This window comes from Dasypus novemcinctus, chromosome 17 (genome assembly GCF_030445035.2).
Source record: "Dasypus novemcinctus isolate mDasNov1 chromosome 17, mDasNov1.1.hap2, whole genome shotgun sequence".
Classification (NCBI taxonomy): Eukaryota; Metazoa; Chordata; class Mammalia; order Cingulata; family Dasypodidae; genus Dasypus; species Dasypus novemcinctus.
Window position 1 is genome coordinate 97,334,706 of NC_080689.1, and position 26,738 is coordinate 97,361,443.

The following is a 26,738-nucleotide window of genomic DNA, read 5'->3' on the forward strand; positions in this document are numbered from 1 at the left end:
ATGAGAACACTCATCCACTGCTGGTGGGAATGCAGAGGGTTCCAACCATTCTGGTGGACAGTTTGGTAGTTTTTCAAAAAACTAACCATAGATTTGCCATATGACCCAGCAATACCACTGCTGGGTATATACCCAGCAGAACTAAAAACAAGGGCACAAACCGATATATGCACACCAATGTTCATAGCAGCATTGTTGGAATACTACTCGGCTTTAAGAACAAATACACTACAAACACACGTGATAACATGGATGAATCTTGAGATCCTTATGTTGAGTGAAGCAACCCAGGCATTGAAGGACAAATACCAAATGACCTCAATGATATGAAATAAGTAAGCTGCCTCAGAGAGCTAGAGACTGGAAGATAGTCTTACAGGAAATTGGGGGGTAGAGGAAGGATATAAGCTGACATCTACATGGGTGAAATCTATGATAAGCTGGAGGTAAGTATGTGTACAAGGAAGAGATAAAATGGGGGCATAGGGTTACTTTTGGGTGGGGCTTTGTGGGTTTGAGGGAGGCTAGGGATGGGAGGATGGGTAATATTGCCCAAGAAATTGGGGGGAGGGTTGGACAACATATGAACATAGGAGATTGTCAGGTGTTGATTGAGAATATAATGCTGAGAAAACCTTTTCAAAATATAATTAGGAAAGTTACCTGTTTAAATACTCAAAGGGTAAAATCTGATGCAGGACAGACTCCTAGGGAATATCTGAATGCTCATTTTGCCAGAGTGGGTTATATCATTGGGTAGAGACCCATATGATGAAACTGAGGTTATACCCACATCCTGGGGAGGACTAATGCCATCAAATAGAGGGAACTGTATCTCTCAAGAGAAAGGGTGGCTCCAGGGCATTAGGGCAGTTGAACAAGTCAAGCCCTCAACACTGTTGCAAGTATCTCTGAACATGGCTCCTCAAGAAATGAAGATTGACTGTCACTGTGGGGCCCAAGGAGAGGGGGAAATGGATATTGAATAGATGGAACCAAAATAAATGTGAGGGCAAAAGAAGTGTTTCAAAAGAGTACACAAGGATGGATATAAAACATGTAATATTACACCAAAAACATATAGGGGACGACAGACTAATAATGTAAACCATAATGTAAAACATAGGATAACTAAAAAATTTAGAAAACTGTGTAGCCTAAAGTATAAACCACAATGTAAACACAAATGTTACCTTGTTTGAAAGCTATTGTCTCAATATCTGTACATCAGTTTCAGAAAATATGATATAAGTTAAAAGATTATCGCTGTGGAAGGGAAAAGGTTTTATAATGGATATGTGGGAGTACTGTATATTGTATATATGAATTACTGTGATCTAGGGCTCTTGTGAAGAGAAGCTCAATAATTAGGAAAAAAGAAAAAAAAAGATAGGATGTAGAATTTTTCCAAATCAATATGTATTCTATATCTAACCTTTAAACTCATCACTATATTCCGTTTTACTAGTAAGGGAACTTGACATTATATTGGGCTTCACTTTTCAGGAACTTTTGGATCACAGAGTGGTTCAACAATGGCAGTGGAGGAATACTGGTATGGGATGTTATTGACAGGGGACATATGGTTGACTGGGAGTTATACAGGGTATGTGTTCAGGGTGCATGGAAATGTTTGGATATACTCATAGTGGAAACAATTAAAAACAACAGCTGGGGGGGTACTGGGTTCCTGGCTGGGGGCGGCACTGTCATGGTCCCTAGAGGAGCAGCAGCAGTCCACCAGGTGCAATGGCAAGGACCAGGAAGGAATGAGGGTCCAAAAGTGAGCCCCTGACACTAATGACTGTGCTTGTGATCATATACACCTGAAATAAGAACAAGGCGTAGAGCAGCACTGTGCCTAAGAGTTCCCTCCTGACAGCCTCCATGTTACTCAAATGTGGCCAGTCTCAAAGCCAAACTCAGCATGTAAATGCAATGCCTTCCCTCCAGTGTGGGACATGACACCTGGGGATGAGTCTCCCTGGCACTGAGGGATCAGTACCAAGTACCAGCTGATGACGTAATTAAAGGTTCAATGCAGACCAGCAGAATATCCCTGTCTACATATAATAACAGGAGTTAAAAATGCTGTTTGACCTAAAGTAAGGGGGAAATGGAAAGGACAAATGAGTTTACATGGCTATGAGTCTCTGAAAAGAGTCTGGAGGTTGTCAGAAGGATTGCCCTTATGCACACCTGAGCAGAGTCTTACAGACAGATAAAGTAGATACAACCCCAGGTATTGGTTCTTTTGAGGGATAAAGAGACCCACGGGTTCTGTGGTCATGGCAGATGGGGTTCACTGCCATATCAGATGGCTCTTCTTGGGAGCTGGTGTTTCTGTGTGATGGAGCTGGACTCAGATGTGATCTCTTTTCACAAGCCTTTCATGCTACTTTATTGGAAATGTAGTTGGTGCTGGGGTTTAAGATATATCTAGGGGATTTGAATCTCTGGACTGACAATATGATAGCCAGGCTCTGAGCCTCAACAGACTTCAGCTCCTACACTCTGATTTATTGAACTTACCCCACTCAGCTAACATGGAGTTGAAGAATGTCAACCACCACACCATGGAGCCTAGAGTGCCTACAACTGAAAGCAGGAGGATTGCATCAAGTATTCATGTGGAATCTAAGCCCCCTCTTTGCAGTCACCCCTCGGGCTGAAGTGTGGTTTGCTGGCCTGGTGGGGGAGCGGCCGCGGCAGGCCAAGCCGCTGTCCCCATAATAGGGTGGCTGGTCAGACTCACCGCCATCCCTGAAGGGAGCTCGGCATGGGCGCAGAGTGCCCTCGGGTCTCCCCTTCTCGGCAGCCATGCTTCCGCGGCCGCCCCTTCTCCCGGATGGCGCCACACGATGCCTGTAGGGCGGCACCCTTCTTCTTCTTTCTCCCTGCACAGGCGCAGGGCGGAAAATTCCAGTCTGCCCTTTTCCCTTCCCCCGACAGCAGCAACAGCCAGGCGTGGGCGGAAAAATCCAGTCTGCCCTTTTCCCCTCCCCCGACAGCAGCAACAGCCAGGCATGGGCGGAAAAATCCAGTCTGCCCTCCACCCCAGCAACAGCAGCCACCAATCCCTAAACCCTGCCCCTTCCCCCAGCAACAGCGACAGCCAATCCCTAACCACCACCCCTCCCCCATCCAGTACTGCCCACTGACCTTTCGCCGGCAACCAATCAGAACAAGGCGTGGCTTCGACCAATCAGCCTTCCCCAACCCCTATAAAACTGTTGCCTCTCCCTCAGTAAAGTGGACTTGCATGTTTACCTTGTCTCCGCGGTAGTTCTTCTGCCGTGCGCCCTCCAGTCCTGAGAGCCCCCGACAAGGGCCTGGCCTCCCTTGTCCCCAGTTTGTCGCCTGCTTCTCCGGGCGACCCCTTCATCGCCAGCTTCTCCGGGCGACCCCTTCGTCGCCTGCTTCTCCGGGCGACCCCGTCAGCCGAACTGCGCAACCCCTTGTGAGACCGATCCCTCATCTGCTGCCGGACCAACCCCTTGTCCCAAGTGGGACCGACCCCTCGTCCCAAGCGGGACCAACCCCTTGTCCGCAGCCAGACCCCACCTCTACCGACCGAGCAAACCGTCGCACCTCTTTTTTTTTTTTTTTTCTTTATTTTATTTTATTTTTTTTAAATTTTTTTATTTTATTTTATTTTTTTGACTTTGTAATAATATTACATTAAAAATATATATGTGAGGTCCCATTCAACCCCATCGCCCCACCCCCCCTCTCCCCCCCCCAACACTCGTTCCCATCATCATGACACATCCATTGGATTTTGTAAGTACATCTTTGGGCACCTCTGCACCTCATATACATTGGTTCACATCATAGCCCATACTCTCCTCCATTCCATCCAGTGGGCCCTGTGAGGATTTACAATGTCCGGTGATTGCCTCTGAAGTACCATCCAGGGCAGCTCCATGTCCCAAAGACGCCTCCACCTCTCATCTCTTCCTGCCTTTCCCCATACACTTCGTCCACTATGTCCACTTTTCCCATTCCAATGCCACCTCTTCTATGTGGACATTGGATTGGTTGTGTCCATTGCACCTCTATGTCAAGAGGAGGGTCAGATTCCACCTGGATGCTGGATGCAATCCTCCCATTTTCAGTTGTAATCACTCTAGGCTCCATGGTGTGGTGGTTGTCCTTCTTCAACTCCATCTTAGCTGAGTGTGGTAAGTCCAATAAATCAGATTGTAGGTGCTGGAGTCTGTTGAGGCTCAGGATCTGGCTATCACATTGTCAGTCCAGAGATTCAAATCCCCTAAATATATCTTAAACCCCAACATTAACTGCACCTCCATCACATTGGCATGAAAGTCTTATGAAGGGAGATCCCATCTGAGTCCAGATTCATCACACATAAACACCATTTCCAAAGAGGGGCCATCTGCCCTGGTAGTTAACCCCATCGGCCATGACCATAACTCCCGTGGGTCTCTTTAGCCCTCAAAGGAACCAATATCTGGGGGTTGTATCTGCTTTATCTGTCTCGCTGACTCTGCTCAGTTGTGCATGAGGGCAAACCTTCTGCCAGCCTCCAGACTCTTTTTTAGAAACTCGTAGCCATATAAACTCATTTCTCCTTTCCATTTCCCCCTTACTTTAGGTCAAACAGCATTTTAAAGTCATGGTATTTTATGTAGACATGGATATTCTGCTGATCCGCATTGAACCTTCCGTATAAGGTCATTTTCCAGTTGCATCATCAGTTGGTAGTTGATAGTGGTCCCTCGTTGCCAGGGAGGCTCATCCCCGGGTGTCATGTCCCACGCTGGGGGGAAGGCATTGCATTTACATGCTGAGTTTGGCTTCGAGACTGGCCACATTTGAGTAACATGAAGGCTGACAGGAGGAAATTCCCAGGCACAAAGTTGTTCTAGGCCTTGTTCTTATTTTGGGTTTATCAGCTCACAAGCATAGTCATTAGCATCCGGGGCTCACTGTTGAACCCTCACTCCCTCCCGGTCCCCGCCACTGTACCTGGGAGACTGTCGCTGCTCCCCTAGGGACCACGACAGAGCACCACTGGCCAGGAACCCAGTACCCCCCTACTGTGGTTTTTAATTGTTGCCACTATGAGTATATCCAAACATTACCATGCACCCTGGACATATGTTCTGTACAGCTCCCTGTCAGCCATATATCACCTGTCATTGGTACCCCATACCAGTATCCCTCCATTGCCATTGTTGAAACACTCTGTGATCAAGAACTCCCTGAAATTTGAAGCCCAATATAATTTCATGGTCCCTTACTAGGGAATGGCATATAGCGATGAGCTTAAAGGATAGATAAAGAACTTGGATAAAGTTAGATAAAGAACTTAGATAAAGAATGTTGACTTGAAAAAATTCCACATCCTATCTTTTTCTTTCCCCCCCCCCCCCCTACTTATTCAGCTTTTCTTCACAGGAGTCCTAGACCACAGCAATGTATATATATAATATACAGCACTCCCACACATCAACCAGAAAACCTTTTCCCTTCCACAGTGATACTCTTACGCCCTATTCATATCATATTTACTTAAAGTGATGTACAGAGTCTGAGACATTAGCTTTCTAACAAGGTGACATCTGTGCTTACATTGTGGTGCATACTTTAGGATACACAGTTCTTTACATTTTTAGTTATCCTATGTTTTACATTATGGTTTACATTATCAGTCTGTCATCTCCTATATGTTATAGTGTAATATTACATGTTTTATATCCATCCTTGTGTACTCTCAAGAAACTCCTCTCTTACCCCCCATTTACTTTGGTTCCACACATTTAACGTCCATTTTCCCTTCCACTTTAGTGTCCTCAGTGATAGCCAACCTCCGTTTCCTGAGGAGCCACTTCCAGAGATAGATGGAATAGTGTTCAGGTCCTAACTTACTCAACTGCCCCAATGCCCTGGGAGCCACCCTTTCTCTCGAGGGATACAGTTCCCTCTATTTGATGGCATTAGTCCTCCCCAGGATGTGGGTCCACCCCCACTCTCACTACTTGGGTTTCTACCCCATGGTGTCACCCACTCTGGCAGAATGAGCATTTAGACATTCCCCAGGAGTCCGTCCTGCATCAGACCCTCCCCTCCGAGCATTCTAAACAGGTAACCCTCTTTATTATATTTTGATATGATTTTCTCGGCATTTTACTCTCCACCAACACCTGACCCTCTCCTGGTTCGTATGCTACCCCTCCCTCCCCCCACTTTTGGGCAACGTTACCCATCCGTCCCTCCCCAGCCACCCTCAAACCCGCAAAGCCCCAAGCAAAGGCAACACCTTGCCCCCCTTTTATCTCTTCTTTGTGTTCATACTTACCACCATCTCGTCTTAAATTCGACCCCTGCAGGCATCGGCTCATATCCTTCCTCCACCCTCCGATTTCCTGTAAGCCTATCGTTCAGTCTCTTGCTATCTAGGGCAGCTTGTTTATTTCATATCATTGAGGTCAAGTAGTATTTGTCCTTCAATGTCTGGGTTGCTTCACTCAACATAAGGTTCTCAAGATTCATCCATGTTATCACATGTGTTTGTAGTGTGTTTGTTCTTACAGCCGAGTAGTATTCCATTGTGTGTATATACCACATTTTATTGATCCACTCATCTGTTGATGGGCATTTGGGTTGATTCCAACTTTTGGCAATAGTGAACAATGCTGCTATGAACATTGGTGTACATATATTGGTTTGTGTTCTTGTTTTCAGTTCTGCTGGGTATATACCCAGCAGTGGTATTGCTGGGTCATATGGCAAATCTATGGCTAGTTTTTTGAGAAACCGCCATACTGTCCTCCAGAATGGTTGGATCCTTCTGCATTCCCACCAGCAGTGGATGAGTGTTCCCCTTCCTTCACATCCTCTCCAGCACTTGTATTCTTCTGTTTTTTTTCATAGCTGCCAATCTTATGGGTGTAAGATGGTATCTCATTGTAGTTTTGATTTGCATTTCCCTGATAGCTAGAGATTTGGAACATTTTTTCATGTGCTTTCTTGCCATTTGTATTTCTTCTTCGGAGAAGTGTCTGTTTAAGTCTTTTTCCCATTTTTTAAATGGATTGTTTATCTTTTTATTTTCAAGATATAGGAGTTCTTTATATATGCAAGTTATAAGTTTCTTATCAGATATATGGTTGCCAAATATTTTCTCCCACTGTGTGGGCTCCCTTTTTACTTTCTTGACAAACTCCTTTGAGGTGCAGAAGGCTTTAATTTTGAGGAAGTCCCATTTATCTATTAGTTCTTTTGCTGCTCGTGCTTTTGGTGAGATATTCATAAATCCATTTCCTATTACAAGGTCCTGTAGATGTTTCCCTACACTGCTTTCTAAGGTTTTTATGGTCTTGGCTCTTATATTTAGGTCTTTGATCCATCTTGAGTTGATCTTTGTATAAGGTGTGAGATGGTAATCCTCTTTCATTCTTCTACATATGGCTATCCAGTTCTCCAGACACCATTTGTTGAATAGGCCACTCTCTCCCAGTTGAGAGGGTTTGGTGGCTTTATCGAATATTATGTGGTTGTATATGTGAGGTTCTATATCAGAGCTTTCAATTCGATTCCATTGGTCTATGTGTCTCTCCTTATGCCAATACCATGCTGTTTTCACCACCGTGGCTTTATAGTATGTTTTGAAGTCAGGTAGTGTGAGTCCTCCAATTTCGTTTTTCTTTTTCAGTATGTCTTTGGCTATTCGGGGTCTCTTTCCTTTCCAAATAAATTTCATAGTTAGTTTTTCTAGGTCCTTAAAGAAGGCTGCATTGATTTTTATTGGGATTGCATTGAATGTGTAGATCAGTTTTGGTAGGATAGACATCTTAATAATGTTCAGTCTTCCTATCCATGAACAAGGAATGGTCTTCCATTTATTTAGGTCTTCTTTGATTTCCTTGAACAATTTTGTATAGTTTTCAGTGTATAAGTTCTTTACCTCTTTAGTTAAATTTATTCCTAAGTATTTGATTTTTTTATTTACTATTGTGAATGGTATTTGTTTCTTGATTTCCTCCTGATCTTGCTCATTATTGGTGTACAGAAATGCTACTGATTTTTGCGCATTGATCTTATAACCTGCGACTTTACTAAACTCATTTATGAGTTCTAGAATCTTCGTTGTAGATCTCTCAGGGTTTTCTATGTATAGGATCATGTCATCTGCAAATAATGAAATTTTGACTTCTTCCTTTCCAATTTGAATGCCTTTTATTTCTGGTTCTTGCCTCAGTGCTCGAGCAAGTACTTCTAAGACAATGTTAAATAGGAGCGGAGACAGTGGGCATCCTTGTCTTGTTCCTGAGTTTAGAGGGAAGGAGTCTAGGATTTCTCCATTGTAAACAATATTGGCTTTAGGTTTTTCATATATACTCTTTATCATGTTCAAAAAATTCCCTTGTATTCCAACCTTTTGGAGTGTTTTTATCAAGAAAGGGTGCTGTATTTTGTCAAATGCTTTTTCTGCATCAATAGATATAATCATGTGATTTTTTTCCTTCAATCTGTTTATATGGTGTATTACGTTGATTGATTTTCTTATGTTGAACCATCCTTGCATACCTGGGATGAATCCCACTTGGTCGTGGTGTATAATATGTTTAATGTGTTGTTGAATACGATTAGCAAGTATTTTGTTAAGTATTTTTGCGTCTAGGTTCATTAGAGAAATTGGTCTGTAATTTTCCTTTCTTGTGATGTCTTTGTTTGGCTTTGGTACTAGGGTAATGTTGGCATCATAGAAGGAGTTGGGTAACGTTCTTTCTGTTTCAATGTTTTGGAATAGTTTCAGCAGGATTGGTGTCAGTTCTTTCCGGAATGTTTTGTAGAATTCACCTGTGAAGCCATCTGGCCCTGGGCTCTTCTTAGTTGGGAGATTTTTAATAACTGATTCTATCTCTCTGCTTGTGATTGGTTTGTTAAGATCATCAATTTCTTCTTTTGTCAATATGGGCTGTTTATGTGTTTCTAGGAATTTGTCCATTTCCTCTAGATTGTCATTTTTGTTGGAATATAGTTTTTCAAAATATCCTCTTACGATAGTCTTTATTTCTGTGGGGTCAGTGGTGATATTGCCTTTCTCATTTCTTATTTTGTGTATTTGCATCTTCTCTCTTTTTTCTTTGTTAGTGTTGCTAAAGGTTTGTCAATTTTGTTAATCTTCTCAAAAAACCAGCTCTTGGTCTTGTTTATCTGTTCAAGTGCTTTCTTATTTTCTATTTCATTTAGTTCTGCTCTTATCTTTGTTATTTCCTTCCTTCTTCTTCCTGTTGGGTTGCTTTGTTGTTGTTTTTCTAATTCCTTCAAATGTGCAGTTAGTTCTTCAATTTTTGCTCTTTCTTCTTTTTTGATATATGAATTTATGGCTATAAACTTCCCTCTCAGTACTGCTTTAGCTGCATCCCATAAATTTTGGTATGTTGTGTTATCATTATCATTTGTTTCAAGGTAGTCATTGATTTCTTTTGAGATTTCCTCTTTGACCCACTGTTTTCTAAGAGTGTGCTGTTTAATTTCCAAATTGTGGTGTGAAATCTGGGCTTCTGTCCCTTGCAAATCTCCAGCTTGACTCCACTGTGGTCAGAGATAATGTTTTGTATGATTTCAATCTTTCTGAATTCGTTCAGCCTTTCTTTGTGGCCTAGCATATGATCTATCTTGGAGAATGATCCATGTGCGCTTGAGAAAAATGTATATCCTGCTGTGTTTGGGTGTAGCGATCTATATATGTCTATTAGATCGAGCTCCTCTAATATACTATTCAGATGTTTTGTTTCTTTGGTGATTCTCTTTTGAGATGTTCTGTCCAGAATTGATAGTGGTGTATTAAAATCCCCCACTATAATTGTAGATGTATCTATTCTTTCACTTAGTTTTTCCAGCGTTTGCCTGACGTATTTAGAGGCACCCTTGTTAGGGGCATAGATATTTATGATTGTTCGATCTTCTTGACAGATTTTCCCTTGGACTAAAATGTAGTATCCTTCTTTGTCTCTCACAATTGTTTCACATTTAAAGTCTATTTTGTCTGATATTAATATAGCTACTCCTGCCTTTTTTTGGTTATTGTTAGCTTGTATGATTGTTTTCCAGCCTTTCACTTTCAATCTCCATGAGTCTCTGGGTCTAAGATGTGTCTCTTGTAGACAGCATATGGATGGGTCATATTTCCTTATCCAATGTCCCAGTCTGAATCTTTTGATAGGTGAGTTTAATCCATTGACATTCAGTGTTATTACTATCAAGGAATTATTTGTGTTAGCCATACTTTGATTGGATTTGTGTTTGTCATATTTTGTTTGTATATATTTTTTTCCTTTTTTGTTGTTGTTGTTGGTCTTATACTCTCCTCCAACTTTGCCTTTCCTGTTTTTTCCTTTCTTCCTGCAGCACTCCCTTTAGAATTTCTTGAAGGGGAGGTTTCTTCTTGGTATACTCATTCAGTTTCTGTTTGTCTGCGAATATTTTGAACTCTCCATCATATTTGAATGCTAGTTTAGCTGGATAAAGTATTCTTGGTTGGAAATTTCTTTCCTTTAGTACCTTGACTATATCATACCACTGTCTTCTTGCCTCCATGGTTTCAGAAGAGAAATCAGCACTTAATCTAATTGAGCTTCCCTTGTATGTGATGGTTTTCTTTTCTCTTGCTGCTTTTAGGATTTTCTCTTTGTCTTGAGCATTGGATAATTTGACAGTATATGTCTTGGGGTGGGCCCGTTGGGGTTTATGACTTGTGGAGTGCGCTGTGCTTCTTGGATATGTACATCTGTCTCTTTCAGTATATTTGGGAAGTTTTCAGCCATTATTTCCTGCAACACTCTTTCTGACCCCTTTCCCTTCTCTTCACCTTCTGGAATGCCTATAATACATATGTTTGAGCGTTTTGCATTGTCATTCAGGTCCCTAAATCCTAATTGGATTTTTTCTATCTTCTTATTGACCCCTTCTACTATCTGTTTGATTTCTGATGTACTGTCTTCCACATCACTAATTCTCTGCTCTGTCTCTTCTAGTCTGCTGATATTTGCTGCAAGTGTATTTTTGATTTCTTGAACTGTGGTGTTCATTCCCATCATATCTGTTATGTTTTTGCGTATGTCTGCAATTTCCCCTCCAAGTGATATCTTCATGTTGTTAACCTCTTTCATTACTGCATCAAATTTGTCGGTGATAAATGTTCTAAGATCTTTCATTGCTTGTGCCAAGTTTTGCTCCCCTTCGTGATTATTGGTTTGTTGATTGGATTCAGCCATGTTTTCCTGATTATTGGTTTGGTTTGTAGATTTTTGTTGCTTTCTGGTCATCTCTTTATTTTGACGAATTTAATCAGTTCCTTAGCTTCTTTGTCTGCTCTTGGAGGTTAATTAGTTGTTATTTTTGCATAGGTGTTATATCTTCTCTTTGTCAGATTTTTCTTCTTATTCTAGTTACTTGTTGTTGGTTAAGTTCACTTTAGAGGAAAGTATTAGTGTTGGGGAAAGGCAATTGTGTAAGCAAGGGAAAAGTGTAAAGTTGTATTGGTGATGTATGTTAACAAAGCAAGAATATGAGATCTGGAAGGATGGAGGTTAGATTCATGTAGATTGTATAGAGTTATAGCTGTAGGTAGAGTACCTTTTATGAAGTAGATGACTGAATTTGGGAGGAATTTGGTATGAACTACAAAGCTATTGTTTTCATGAGAGAGGGAGAAAGAAAGGAGAGGTAATAGTTTCAAGAGTGGATAATAGACAGAAAACAGAACAAAGGTATTAGAAATTAAGGGTTAGACACTTTGTGGATCAAAGAACGGGAGGTTGGGGGTGGAATATAGGAGAGACAGTAGATGATAGTAGATATCAAGATGCAGGGGAAGGGGGATAGTGTAGGTAGCCTAAATCAGTTCACACAGAAATGAGGCAGTGGAGGATCGGAAAACCCAGCAAATGTGAGGTGTTCCCTGTAGCACCTATTGTATACTTGAATTAAAATAAAAATAAGTGGAAGATGAGGGACAAGAGGGAAAGAGAAAACCGAAAAAGAAAAAAAAACTAATTATAATAAAGAAAAAAGAAAGACAAGAAGAAAGGAAGAAAGAAAAAGAGGATGGGCAAATGGTGGGGAACGGATAGGGAGAAGAGAGATACAGGTATACACGTGTCACAATTGCAACACTATCTAAAACAACAACTTCCCCCCGCTTTGCCCTAAAACCCCCCGTCTGTCTGCCCAAATGGGTCTGCAAGCACCTCCCTTCCCACAAACCCCCAATAGGCCGCCCAGGGCCCACGAACTCCCCAGTACTGCAGATGCTCCAAAAAAATAAATAAATAAAATAAAATAAAATAAAGTAAAATAAATTAAAAAAAAAAAAAAAACAGAAACCCCTCCGCAGGCCCAGCTCCGCCCGCCGCGGAGGCTTGGACTGGCTCTGCCCGGCTCCTTACGCCGCCTCGGCCTGGCCTGGCTCCGCCCGGCTCCGCTCGCTACAGCGGCCCAGCCGGCTCCCGCGTCCACCTCCCGCCCCCGCGGCCTGGACCGGCCCCGCCCGGCTCCGTACCCGCCGTGGCCTGACCCAGCTCCGCCTGGCTCCGCTCGCTACAGCGGCCCAGCCCAGCTCCGGCATCCGCCTCTTGCCACCGTGGCCTGCACTTGCCCCGCCCGGCTCCGTATCCCGTCGCACCTCTTGACGTAGATGTGGAATGGACACAACCAAGCCAAGGTCCACAGGAAGGAGGAATACAGTAAGGATTGGAGTGGACTTAATGATATTCTATTCATGAACTATTGTGATTAATAATCGAGAAAATGTGGCATTGGTGTGGAAAAAGTGGCCATGGTGGCTGCTGGGTGCAGGGAATGGGAGAAAGAGATGAGATGTGGAGGCATTTTCGGGACTTGGAGTTGTCCTGGGTGCTGCTGCAGGGACAATTGCCAGACATTGTATGTCCTCCCATGGCCCACTGGATGGAACGTGGGAGAGTGTGGGCTATGGTGTGGACCACAGACCATGGGGTGCAGCGATACCCAGAGATGTACTCACCAGATGCAATGGATGTGTCATGTTGATGGGGGAGAGTGTTACTGTGGGGGGGAGTGGTGGGGTGGGGGCAGTGGGATGAATGGGGGCCTCAAATTTTTTGAATGTAATATTTTTTTTAAAAATGAATAAATTGAGTAGAATTTGAAAAAAAAAAGAATTATAAATTCTTAAATTAATGGAAGAATAAGACAGTTTATTTCTTAGATTAAAACCAAAGGCAACATTCCTTGTTGTCCCATGTAGAAGGGAAGGAGTCATCCACATTTAGGAATCTGAAACAATCTGAGGTCTTAAGGAAATGTGAAGACAGCAGCATGGTTCAGGTCTACCTGGGATGTCCCCAGTGAACTGGCCTCTCTTACCAACAGCCTTGTCTAGAATTTCTTCAGTTGTCGGAGAACATGGCCATGGAAACCAGAGCGGACAGATCCTGACCACCTTGAAAGCTAGTTCTCTTCTTACTTGTATTTTCATACCACTGTACTGAGCCGTGATCTTGTGAATGTGCTAAGATGTCAGGAAATTATCTGTGTGTAAAAGGGGCATAAAGCGCCCCACATTGCCTGAGAAAAGAGAGGTGTTAGCGTCATTCAACCATGAGCTAAATGGGATGATAATTTTTGTATATGGATTTATGACTTCCCTTTTAACATGTGGCTCATTTTAATACATATAAAATATAAATACATAAATATATATATATACACACACACACTAGTTTTCTCTCATTTCATAACTAATTAGCAATTTATTAGGTCAGAGTTTTGTAGATCAGGAGTCTGGGTCCAGGGTTAATGATTCTCTTGTCAAATTCCTACATGATTAAAATATTGCTAACCTCTATGCAGAGCACAGAGTTCTCTTTCAAGCTCACAGAGTTTGGCAGAATTAGTTCCTCAGGTGGTAGTGCTGAGATCCCATGTCCTTGCTGGCTGTCAGCTCTCACCTCCTAGAGCCTGCCCACATTCCTTGCCACATGGCCCCCTTGATCTCCACAACCAATTTCAGATATATCTTCCATTTCAAACCATCCTTATTTTGTAATCTCCTTTGTCTCTGACCAGCAGAGAAAAATTTAATGGACACCCCTTCTTAAAGTCAACAGCTTTAATGATATATGTCAGAGCACTTCACAGCTGTATCTGAATAATGTTTCAATAACTGAGACTTGTGTACATATAAGGGGGTAGGAGTCCCTAGGCATTTTTAGAATTCTACTTAACACAATGTGTGTTTTTGAAATCATTTACTAAAGATTGATTGGGCCTCAAATGGATCTTTGGCATTGGGGGAGCATTTGGAATATCTCACTTTTTTTTAAGATTTATTTTTATTTATTTTTCTCCCCTTCCCCTCTCCCTCCATTCCCCTCCATCCCCCTCTACCCCCACCCCCACCCCGGTGGTCTGGTCTCTGTGTCCATTTGCTGTGTGTTCTTCTTTTTGTCTACTTCTGTTGTTGTCAGTAGCACGGGAATCTGTGTTTCTTTTTGTTACGTCATCTTGCTGCATCAACTCGCAGTGTGTGTGGCACCATTACTGGGGAGGCTGCACTTTCTTTCGTGCTGGGTGGCTCTCCTTACAGGGTGCACTCTTTATGCATGGGGCTCCCCTACGTGGGGGGCACCCCTGCGTGGCATGGCACACCTTGCACGCATTAGCACTGTACATGGGCCAGCTCCACATGGGTCCAGGAGACCTCAGGTTTGAACCACAGACCTCCCATGTGGTAGACGGATGTCCTATGCACTGGCCAGAGATTGGTCTGTTATTTTCCTTTCTTGTGGTTTCTTTGGCTTTGGTATTAGAGTAATGTTGTCCTCATAGAATGAGTTAGGCAATGTTCCTTCTATTTTAATTTTTTGGAAGAGTTTAAGCAAGATTGGTGTTAGTTCTTTCTGGAATGTTTGGTAGAATTTGCTTGTGAAACCATCTGACCCAGGGCTCTTCTTAGTTGGAGGGTTTTCAATGACTAATTTTATCTTTTAATTGTGATTGGTTTGTTGCCAAGTGCAATGGGGAAGACCAATGAAGACAGATGATCTAAAGATGAGCCCTTGATACTGATAACTATGCATCTGAGCCTGTTTGTCTGAAATATGAAGTAGGCCTAAAGCTTCAGGGTGTCTAAGAGTTACCTCCTGGGAGCCTCCATGTTGCTCAAATGTGGCCACTCTCTAAGTCAAACTCAGAATGTAAATGCAATACTTTTCTCCAATGTGGGACATGACTTACAGGAGTGAGCCTCCCTGGTGTCAAGGGATTACTCCAAATCACTAACTGGTGATGCAAATAGAAAGATAACTTGAATAAAAGAGTCAATTCAGACCAGCAAAATATCTCAGCCTATATGTAGGATCATGTGTTAAAAACTGCTTTTTTACCTTGAATGAAAGGGGGAAATGGCAAAGACAAATGAGTTTATAATGCCAAGAGTCTTAAAAAAAAGAGTCGGGAGGTCATCAGAGGAGTCATCCTTATGCACGCCTCAGCAGGACCCCAGATACTTTCAAAGTAGGTACAACCTGAGGTACTCATTCTCCTGAGGGCTACAGAGACCCACAGGATCAATGGTCATGGCAGATGGCTCTGGAGTTCAGTGCCTGTCAGTGGGCCCTACTTTGGAATTTGTATTCCTGAGTGTGGTGGAGTTGGACTCAGATGTGACCTTTCTACACAAGTCTCTTCTGTTACTTTTACTGAACATGTGGTTGATGCTAGGGTTGATGTATTCTCAGAGAACTTGAGTCTCTGGACTGTCCAAATGCCAGCTAGGCCCTGAGTCTCAGCAGGGTTGCAAATGCTACCCTCTCTTCATCTCTTCATTGGACTTACCCAAGTCACCTAATAGGGAGGTGAAGATTGTCAACCACCACTCCAGGGAACCGAGTGTGCCTACAACTGCAAGCAGGAGATTTGTATCCATTATCTGTGCAAAATCTAAGCCTCCTCTCAATGTAATGGTGGAGTGGACATTACCCTTCCAGGGTCCACAGGATGAAGGAATACAATATGAATTAGAGTGGAATTACTGATATTCTACTATAGAATGGTTGTGACTAGTAATCATAGAAATTGTAGCACTGGTGTGGAGAAAGTGGCCATGGTAGTTGCTGAGAGGGAAGAAGAGATGTGATGTGGGGGAATTTTCATGAATTGGAGTTGTCCTAAATTATGTTGCAGGGATAGATGCTGGATATTATATATCTGGCCATAAATCACTGAATATACTGGGGGAGAGTGTAAACTACAATGTAAACTCTTATCCATGTAGTGGAGTAGTGTTCCAAATGTATTCACCAAATGCAATGAATGTGCCACAATGATGAAAGGGTTTGTTGATGTGGGAGGAGTGGGGTATTGGGGGATGGGGTATATGGGAACCTCTTCCATTTTTTAATGCAGGATTTTTTTGTGATTTTTGTGTTTAAAAAATACAATTATAAAATGATGGGGATGGGGGGTGGGGGTATATGGGACCTCTTATGTTTTTTAATGTAAAATTTTGTGTGATCTATTAATTTCTTAAAAAGATAATTAAATAATAAACTAATCAAAAAAGAAAACCTACGTTTATGTACATATTTTATATATTTGTGATTGAATGTATGATCTAGGTTCTTTTCTGGTTGCAGGTGCCAGTGGGGACACTGTGATGACCCAGTCACCAGGCTCTGTGGCTGCATCTGCAGGGGAGACCATCACCCTCAAGTGCAAGTCCAGCCAGTGTGTTAGCAGTTACTTAACCTGGTACCAGTAGAAACCAGGACAGGCTCCTAAAATGCTCATTTATGGTGCATTCAGTTGGCCATCTGGAGTCCATGATTGATTCCATGGTAGTGGGTCTGGAACAGATTTCACTCTCATCATCAGCAGATTCCAGCCTGAAGATTTTGGAGATTATTACTGCCAGCAATATTAGAGCTCTCCTCCCATTGTGCTTCAACATCAAACAGAAACCTCCTCCCCAGGACTTTTGGGCAGTAAGCTTGCAGCACCCACTGCTTCCTATTCAAACAGACTTGAGTATGTTTGCCTCCTCCATCTGTCTGAGAAACCACGTCCTTTAGGGGACTGATCATATAAATCTTTTCTTCACATGGCCAGAAAAATGACAGGGTGCATAAATTTCTACCTCTTACCCTGTAGGCCAGCGTCTTTTAAATTTTACACCTTGATGGATTGATTCTCTCTTTATTGTACCTCCTTAATGTTTAAAAACTTACCATCTTCTTTCCTTATTCCTTTGATCTTCTTACTTCTCCCCCATCATCCTTGGTTCTTCCCAAGATTAAATCCTTGGTCTTTCATATTCAAAACAACCCCCATGAAAGGTCATCTTCTTCCCTTACTCTTTCTTTCACTGGATCCTGTTGCCATTCAAGCCTTTCTTTCAGTGTCACAACAGGTGATTTTATTTGCTACTGTAACTTCATTTTTTATTTAGATAACTATTACATTTCCTATTGCCATCATATAGTAATTGGGGTGCCTTTATATACTATACTCATTGAATAATGCTTGGGTTATAAGGGATGATGTTCAGCCAGTGAAATATGTTTGTTTCAGTTTGGATATAAAATTTTCTGGTGAGCTTCATATTCCTGAGATCATCACCCTATTTCTATAGTTCTCTTATAAAATTGTTGAAACATAAAATTTGCCAAAAGTTAAATGTTTTTCATATTGTTATATGGTCTGTGTTTACTTCATCTTATTCCCACATCTTTGACATGACACATAAAATTTTATTCTCTACATAATTGCCTAATATTGAATGTTCCATATGTGTAAAACATAAAAACAGTGCAAAAAGGGATATATGTGTATTTGATGGTGTGAAGCACTATGGACCTCAGTAAAGTAGGATCTGAAGGTGAATCCATTCTGTGGATGTAACCTATTGTGGATGGTACCCTTTGAGGAGGTTACTTCAGCTCATGCCTGGCCGACTGTGGGTCTCAGTCCCTTTCCTGGAGTCTTTTATAAGAGAATGAGATTCAGACAAAGGAGAAAATCATGGCAGCAAGAATCTGAAGCAATGAAACCTGGAAGTTATGGAAGAAACAAACAGATGTTACCATGTGTCTTGTCATGTGACAGGATTCTGGCATCACTGGCAGATGGTCTTTGGGAAGAAGCCCTTGCCCGATGATGTCTTTTTTTGATATTCTTTTCTTTTCTTCTTTGTTTCTTTTAAATGTTATATTAAAAAAAAATGAGATCACTGTATACCCCCCACCCCACCCACCCTTGATTGAGACAGTTTTCTCAAAGTTAATGAATACCTCTTATGAAAGCCAATCCATTTCAATCTGGCTAATAGAACAGTCTATATCCAAATACTTATAGAACAACTGAAAATCTGCCTCCTTTTGTAAAGCCCTTTTCCTTTTCTCCATCTTTTTTAGCTATTCATATTATTTCATGGCAACTCTCTAATTCTTCAGTTTTAACCTTCTAGAAATGTATGTCAAATTTCCTCTTGAACTTTTCCACCAATTGGGAACATTCTCTCATATCACCCCTTGGCACTGAGGGGATTATTGGTTCTTAAGTCTGCTATAACTTTAACACCTTGGATAAAATTTAATTAACATGTTATTCTCACTGCGCAACTGGAAATACATGAGACATTCTAGTATTATTTCTTAAATTTCTTCATAAATACATTGGTGGACAAAATTTACTTTCAGCGAGTGTCTCATTAAACCTGAGGAGACTATGCCAAACATGCTGACACACAAAATTGCTCTTTACTCTTAGAAATGAGAGGTATTTAATACTTCATTCATTCACTCAAGAAATATTTATGAAGTGGTTCCTCTGTCAGTTGAAAATATCCCTCCTATCATTGTAGTTGATAAGAAAAAAACACATATGAAAAATATACACTAAACCATTTTTTATTGATAGGATGAAAAATAAATGAATTCTGGGAGGAGATTGTGGTTTAAGAATGAATAGCATTTTATTTAATTATTTTTTTAAAGATTTATTTATTTATTTATTTATTTATTTCTCTCCCCTCCTCCCCCACCCCAGTTTTCTGTTCTGTGTGTCTATTTTCTGTGTCTTCTTCTTTGTCTACTTCTGTTGTTGTCAGTGGCAGAGAAATCTTTGTTTCTTTTTGTTGTGTCATCTTGTTGTGTCAGCTCTCTGTGTGTGCAGTGCCATTCCTGAGCAGGCTGCACTTTCTTTCATGCTGGGTGGCTCTCCTTACAGGATGCACTCCGTGCACATGGCGCTTCCCTACATGGGGGACACCCCTGTGTGGCAGGGCGCTCCTTGCGCGCATCAGCACTGTGCATGCGCCAGCTCCATGGGTCAAGGAGGCCCGGGGTTTGAACTGTGGACCTCCCCTGTGATAGATGGATGCTCTAACCACTGGGCCAAGTCCGCCACCATGAATAACATTTTAAAAGATGATAATATAACAGTTAGCTACTGTCATGTAAGATTCCATGCCCCAAATCGGTAGTATAAAGCTTACACTGGTAAGTTTTTGGTGTGCTGTGCAGTCTGTTCATATGGAGGCCTGACTGACTCATCTGGGCCTGCTCTTGGTGTATAGTTACCTGGCAGGTCTCCTGAGGTCTGTGGGTTCTAGGCTCAATCATCTTTGCTCTCCTTCACATGCTCCTTAGCTGGCCATCAGCCTGACTTTGGGTTGACTGCACCACATGTCTTTTACCACTTGGCAGACTAATTCTAGATTCTTCTGATGGCTATTTTCCTGCTCTGAAAGATGAAATGAAACCCCTTTTCAGAGTGTTTTATTCCCTGATGGATCAGCTACTTCTACCCTATATCTTCTTTATTTAAACTTTCCTATTTTGACTCCTTCTCATTCTCCTTCCCTTTGTCTGGTTCCTGCTATTAACCTCCAAATATGATATAAAGATATAACCCTGCCCAGCACAGGTTCACACTCTCCTCTGGAGATCTTGTCTGTCACTCTCCTTTCTTACTTACTTGACCCTGCGTCAGGGCAGGCCCTTCTGCACAGCGTCTTCTGTTGTATTTTCAGGCCTAGATCAATGCCTTTGCTTCGTCCTATGCTTTCTTTTGGAAGTAAAAGAAAATTGAAAAAGATTGAAACTTATCTCTCTCTGTCATTCTCTTCCTATTAAAGGGAATTCCACAATTTTCTAATCCTACTTATAAGTATGTTTTATCTCCCAATGACCCTTTCCCATCAAGTATCGATTTAGTTATTTTTTGTACATATTTGACACTTTCTGCCAATGGGTCCTCAGGTAAATTACTTAATGTCACAGTGTCAAGATTTTCTCAGATATAAAGTATATATTATAATTGTGCCTGTTTTGTGAGGATGTTGCATGGCAAAATGATTCGACACACTCAACCTACATAACAGGCTATGAGCCAAACTTGATCCATAGAAAATCCTTGTTTCCAATGATTGATACTCTTTTGATATCTCTTTTAAAAATCCTCAGTTATTCATCAATTATAAATGATTAAATTAGTTTTCTATGGCTGCTTTAACAAATTGAAAATATAACTTGATAACTCACAACAGCAGAATTCAAATCACTTACACTTTTGTTGGACAGAGAATTGAAATCAGTATCTCAAGGCTGAAAGCAAGGAATCTGTAAGGTCAGACCTCTGGAAACTCTCCAGGAGCATATATTCCATGGTTCTACCTGCCTGTGGAGGCTGCCAGAAATTTTTTTGAGATTTCATTACTCCAGCTTTCAAGTTCAGCATCTTCAGATTACTCGATGCTCTTTTCTCACTTGCATTTTTATGGTTGTCTGCCAAATTATCCTGTATCCCTTTTATAGGAATACATGTGATCGCATTTTTGCCCAAACTGAAATCCCGGATAATGTCTCCATCTCAAATGAAACAAAGTACAATGAATGTTTCATATGAGGTAGCATGCATGGGCACCATGATTTAAGACAAGGTATTTTCAGCCTGGTATTCAGTGTATAGTGTGTTTCCTTCAGCCCCAATGATGCCCATTTACCCCACATGCAAAAACATTGTCCTCATCCCAACGTGTCCAAACATCTAAACAATTACAGCCTCAAGTCAATTTCCAAACCTAAATATCATCTCCTGTGCAGTCCCAAGTCACCATCTAAATCTTCTAAATTAGGTACGTATTACCTTCTCAGTAGAATCCAGTCTGGGGTAAATCCATTTCTCTCTGTAGACCAATAAGTAGAAAAGAATTTTTATTGATTCCAAAATACCCTGGTAGGGCAGGCATAGTATAGATATTGCAGACATCCTAATTCCAAAAGGGAGAAGATGAAGGAAGAAAGGAAGCAATGCTCCCAGGCAATTCTGAAATCCAGATATTCTGTTAGGTTCATTGCTTGGTGTCATCTCTGTGGCCCATGGTTTTCCCTTGGGCACATGGCTCTACCTTCTGGAACTTTGGCTTTGTCCTCTGCACCCAGGTCTCTGGACTTTGAGCCCATGTCTGTGACATCTCTTCCTACAGACCTGGCCTCTGTCTTTATCTGTAGTAGCCTGAGTTATGTATGTATTCATAATCATAGTCAGTATTCCTGTGGGTGTGGGTTCATTGTAGATAAGACTTTGAATATGTTATTTTATTTAAGGTGTAGCCAACCTGATTGAAAGGGAGAGTTATTCTAGATTATTGGATTCTGTTATAAGCACAAGAAATTAATTCAAAGATATAGAAGCCACAGGGAGAAGTCAGAAGATGGAAGTGAACAGAAACCAGAACAGAAAGAAGAGGACATTGCTAGGAATGCAAGGCAGGGATTATAGCCCAGGAACTTCAAGGATCTAGGGTAGCCAGGAATGGAATGTTATCAAGTTTAGGGAGAATGCAATGCCTTGCTGATGTCACAATGGCGTACATCTCCTAACCTCAGAACTGTGAACCCATAAATTCCCACTGTTAAAGCCATCACATTCTGTACTTCATGTGATAGCAGCCTGGCAAATTAAAATAGCATATTTTAATTATGTTCAAATTTTTTTTGAAAGTTCATAGTTTGATCAGTATGTAGAATTTTGTAATTCCACAGCCTTCTTTAATTTCATTCTCTTTTTGTCCCTTTCAGCTCAGCTGACAGTGTTTTTTATAATATAACATTCTCAAAAATCTTCTGGATTAAGAGAACACAAACCAATAATTTGGGGAGGGAGAATTGATATGGAGTCTGAAATTTCATAAATCCTGAGGACCTCTAATAGACCTTTCACTTAAATTAGAAAAGTTTGTTACAACTGGATTCTATTAGAGGGACACAGTGCTGTACAAGAAAGAAGCACATTAGGATCAAATAAATGCAATCTTTGAAATATGTCCAATTCCTCATAATATCCTCAAATATATTTCCACATATTTTCTTTTAAAAATGTGCATAATCTGAGAGAATGACCAGCAAGATGGGGGCAGAGTAAGGAGCCTCTAGGGTCAACTACTGCTTCAGGACAGTTAGTAAACACTCAGAGTTATCTGGAGCTAGCTGAAGCACTGTTTGTGGACTCCAGGAGACAGGAAGAGCATCCTGCAACATCTTTGGTGAATGGAAGGAGGAGACTGCCCATTTGCAGAGAAAACTCATAAGTAGAATGCTCCAAGCCACAGAGGTGGTGCCCGTCCTCCACTGTTGGCCACGACGAGAACTATTTTGCAGCTGGAATTGAAAGCTCCTCTTCCCAAAAACTGGGGAGGAAGAGAGGGTTGGGCATCAACTTGAGCTACTGATTAATCAATCTAGTGGACAAAAGTATAACCCTAAGAACAGCTAAGGTTTGAACCTATCACAGTTGGAAAGAGGCCAGTAACCACCATTTTTACTCCACCCCCACCCTGAGGGGAATCCAAGTTGACAGAAAATCATAGCGATGGTAGGAACTAGTTTCTTTCAACCAGATTACCCTGCAGTCCTAGCCTAGGCTTCACCTGCACCTCTGGCAGGGCAGAGGCTGGTGGGGCCTGCATCAGACTAATCAGTTAACCATAGATATATTTGACTCGCAAAGACTGAATATAGTCTTAAGTCTACCAGGGCAACTGTGGTCACCTTGGACCCAGACTGCACAGATTGCTGCCCACACTTGCATCTCCACCCCCACCCGAGACAGGGGAGAAAGAGGCATGAAGCTTCATCAGTCTCTCTGGTCATCTACAGTCTAGGCCTGTATGATTAGTATTATTCCACATAGTTGTGACTTTGTCTCTACCCCTGACAAAGAAGAAAGTTGGGAGAAGCTTCAGTAATAATTGATGTTTTAATGTTGTCTGTTCATTCAACAGGAGTTTTTAAGTGGTATCTCATTGCTTGTTTCAGAGAGACTTTATTTAAGAGCAGTATAAAATTCCAGAATTTGGAATATGTGTGTTCCTTTCATAGCTACATGGATGCTTCCAGGAGGTCTATAAGAGAAGATAAGCTAGGATCAATTCAATCTAAAATTTGATTAAAAAGATGGGCTGAAATCTATTTGGGTAGCTATAGATATTCTTCTTTAAAGTCAATAAAAAATGTCCATTAGCAACTATTGTTTGTATGATGGATGATATATTTATGACAGGTTGAATAATGTAACTACATCATTTTATTTTATATTAGAAAAAATTAGTGAAATATTATTGAGAATTTAATATCTGATATGAAGGAGTATCAGGTATTAAATTTGCACATGTCTTCTGACTATTTCACATATCATTAGCCAAGAGGCTCCTCCACAGGTCTTTCCAGGATATTCTCATCTCAGTTCTGCACACTGCTCCTTGGTTGAAGTTATCCATATGCCCATGCCTAATGTCCTTTCCACTTGCAAACATTGTCAAGTCTCACTTGAACTTATCTCCAGTTCATTCTTTCTTTACAGTTGATATCTTAATTTTAGCATCTTTTGCAATCTAGACAGATGGAGCATTACCCAAATCATAATTCTTACTTCCGTTTTACTTAACACTTATTTTTCACTTTACCATTTTATCTTTCTCCTGTAGTTTATATATGTAGCAAGATGAACCTGGGACATGGTGTGAACACTTGAGTTGGCTAAGTGTAGAAGTTCATTAATTTCAAGTTCTGCTTTTCACACAAAAAACTCTCAAACAAAATTCAGCAATGTTCTGCTCCTATATACAAGGATTGCCAGCTTCCCACTTTTAAGGTAACAGTTTGTCATTTCCTCTGAGCCCTCAACAGAAGCAAATGTCTATATTTCTACCAATGTTCTGCTTGAGGAAATCTAGGCTTTATCAGAGGCCTCAAAATTCTCCCAATGTTTACCCACCATTCATTTCCAAAAAGTCACTTCCACATATTTGGTACTTGTTATAGCACCACCCCATGCTTGGTGCTAAAATCAGCCAGGATTCCATCACAGAAATGGAAATTAAGACCTATATTAAAGACTTATTGCAATGAATAATGTCATTGTTGTGGCTGAGTTGCTTCAGTCCTCAAGACTTCTAAGCCCTGTTTTTACTGTCTTAATACCACTCTATTTTCTATTTGTGGTCAAACATCCCTCCTGGGGGAATATATGTGATGGCATTTGAGTTCCAAGTTATGATCCAGGCAATTCTCCCATCTGAAGTTTTAACTAAGTCGCACCTACAAAGATTTTACATCTGAGGTAACTCACACAGATTCCCAGGATTAGGATTGTTTCATAGGGTCTCCTTCAGATGACTACAAACATAGAAAATATATCCTCAGACCTCATGAGTCTTCTAGCTACTAATCCACTTTATCTTTGTTTACTCCATTTCTTACCTTACCTTGTCTTGAACACTCTACTTTATCTTCCTTTTTCACATTCTTCTCAATGAGGGACAACATGATTCTTATACTAAATCAAATTCACATTTTCATTTCTTCATGAGATATCATTACATTAATAAATAGTCAATGTCCAAATCCATGAATGCTCAGAAAGTTTACAAAAGAAAAAAAATTGCGGTCTTGATTGTATATGGCCCAAACTCTGGGAATTCTGACCAGGTTAACTGGAATGTAGCCCAAGATTCATATTTTTAACAAGTTTCCCAGCTGATTTTCATAAATATCTCATTTCATAAATTGTGACCATCTTTGATGATTATAAGATGTTGTGTCATGTCCTTTCTGTGGGTGAGTTCATTTTTGGGTAGTATTGCATTAGGCTTGCCTGAAACTGTCCTGGTTACTCTTAATAATAGACCTCTTGTCTTTTCTAGTTAAGCAATTATCTGAAACATTGTATATCCTCATAAAACATTATTGATAATTAAGTTAAAATAAGCCAGGATGACTTCATAGACCCTTCTATTTTAAATTACACTAGCATCTACTGCCATGGTAGAAAAGATTGATGCATGGTAGAGAATACTCTTAAGTTTAACAAGTTAAATTTGCGACTGACCAGCAATTATGCACCTAACTTTTCTTGGCCCTTGTCCATATAAACTTTGCACAACTAAGTCTTCCTGGTCACACACAGTGATTAGTGAAGCATGTCATGAAGAATGAAAGTGTATGGCTCACAACTACTGATTTTTTTCTCAACCATTAGAAAATTATATATACAAAATAGGCAGGTAAGTTTATAGATATTTACTCTATGCCTTTGAGTTGACCACATGAAATCAGGGAGACATGAATCTGTTAAATGACCTAAGTATGCAATGCATGCATAAGCACTTAAGAGTTTGGGGCATGACAAATTTTACTATGTGTAGCGGTTGAAGGTACTTTTATATGTGCATGAATTATGAGCTTTCATTTAGATAATAAGGGTTCTTTTTATTTTTTATTTTATTTTATTGCCTTTCTTTTTAAAGATACATAGATTGCAAAAAAATACTATATTTAAAAAATATAAGAGTTTCCAATATACTCCACAATCTAACCCACTCCTCCCATATCAACAACATCTTTTGTCATTGCTGCATATTAATTGCATTTGGTGAATACATGTTGGAGCACTGCTGCACCACCTGGATTATAGTATATATTGCTGTTTACACTCTCCCCCAGCACATTCACTGGGTTATGGTAGGTTATATAATGTCCAGCATCTATTCCTGCAATATCATTTAGGAGAACTCCAAGTCCCAAAAATGCCCCCCTCATCACATCTTTTTCCATCTCCCTGCCCTCAGCAACTCGATCCTGATGACTATGCTTATGAGGCTGTGAGCCTGAAATTTCCACGAGGCCTAGAGCTGCAGGGTGCATAGAAGTTTTCTCCTGAGATCCTCTATGTTGCTCAAAGTAAGGGTTCTTATAAAATAATTTTTCTCATTTTGATTCTGTTTCCCTATAGAGAAAAATGAAGTGATATCTTCTATAGCTTGCCCCATTAATAGAAGAATAATTTTGCAGAAAGACAAATGGTACCAGTTTTATAAGAGCAAGTCCTCCTTTAAATAGAAAATCAATTGATTTCTATAGTGATTTAGTTTTGCAAGTTATGATAATTCAGAAAAGATTTGGAAATTCATTTTGTTGCTAGTAAAATATCTAATATTACAGTGAATACTATTATAAATTCAAATAAAACCCTCAGTAATAAAGATGAGTGATTTGTCTATGTGATTGTTTTAAAATAAATTTGGATAACACACAATTATCAATTCAAGTTGGAATTTAACTCCCTTCAAGCCATTTATGCTCAGGAATCTCTGGGAGAACCCTTGTATATATTGGTGTTCCAAATAGCCTGGTTTGAAGAGGGCTGCATTAAAAAAGGAGTGT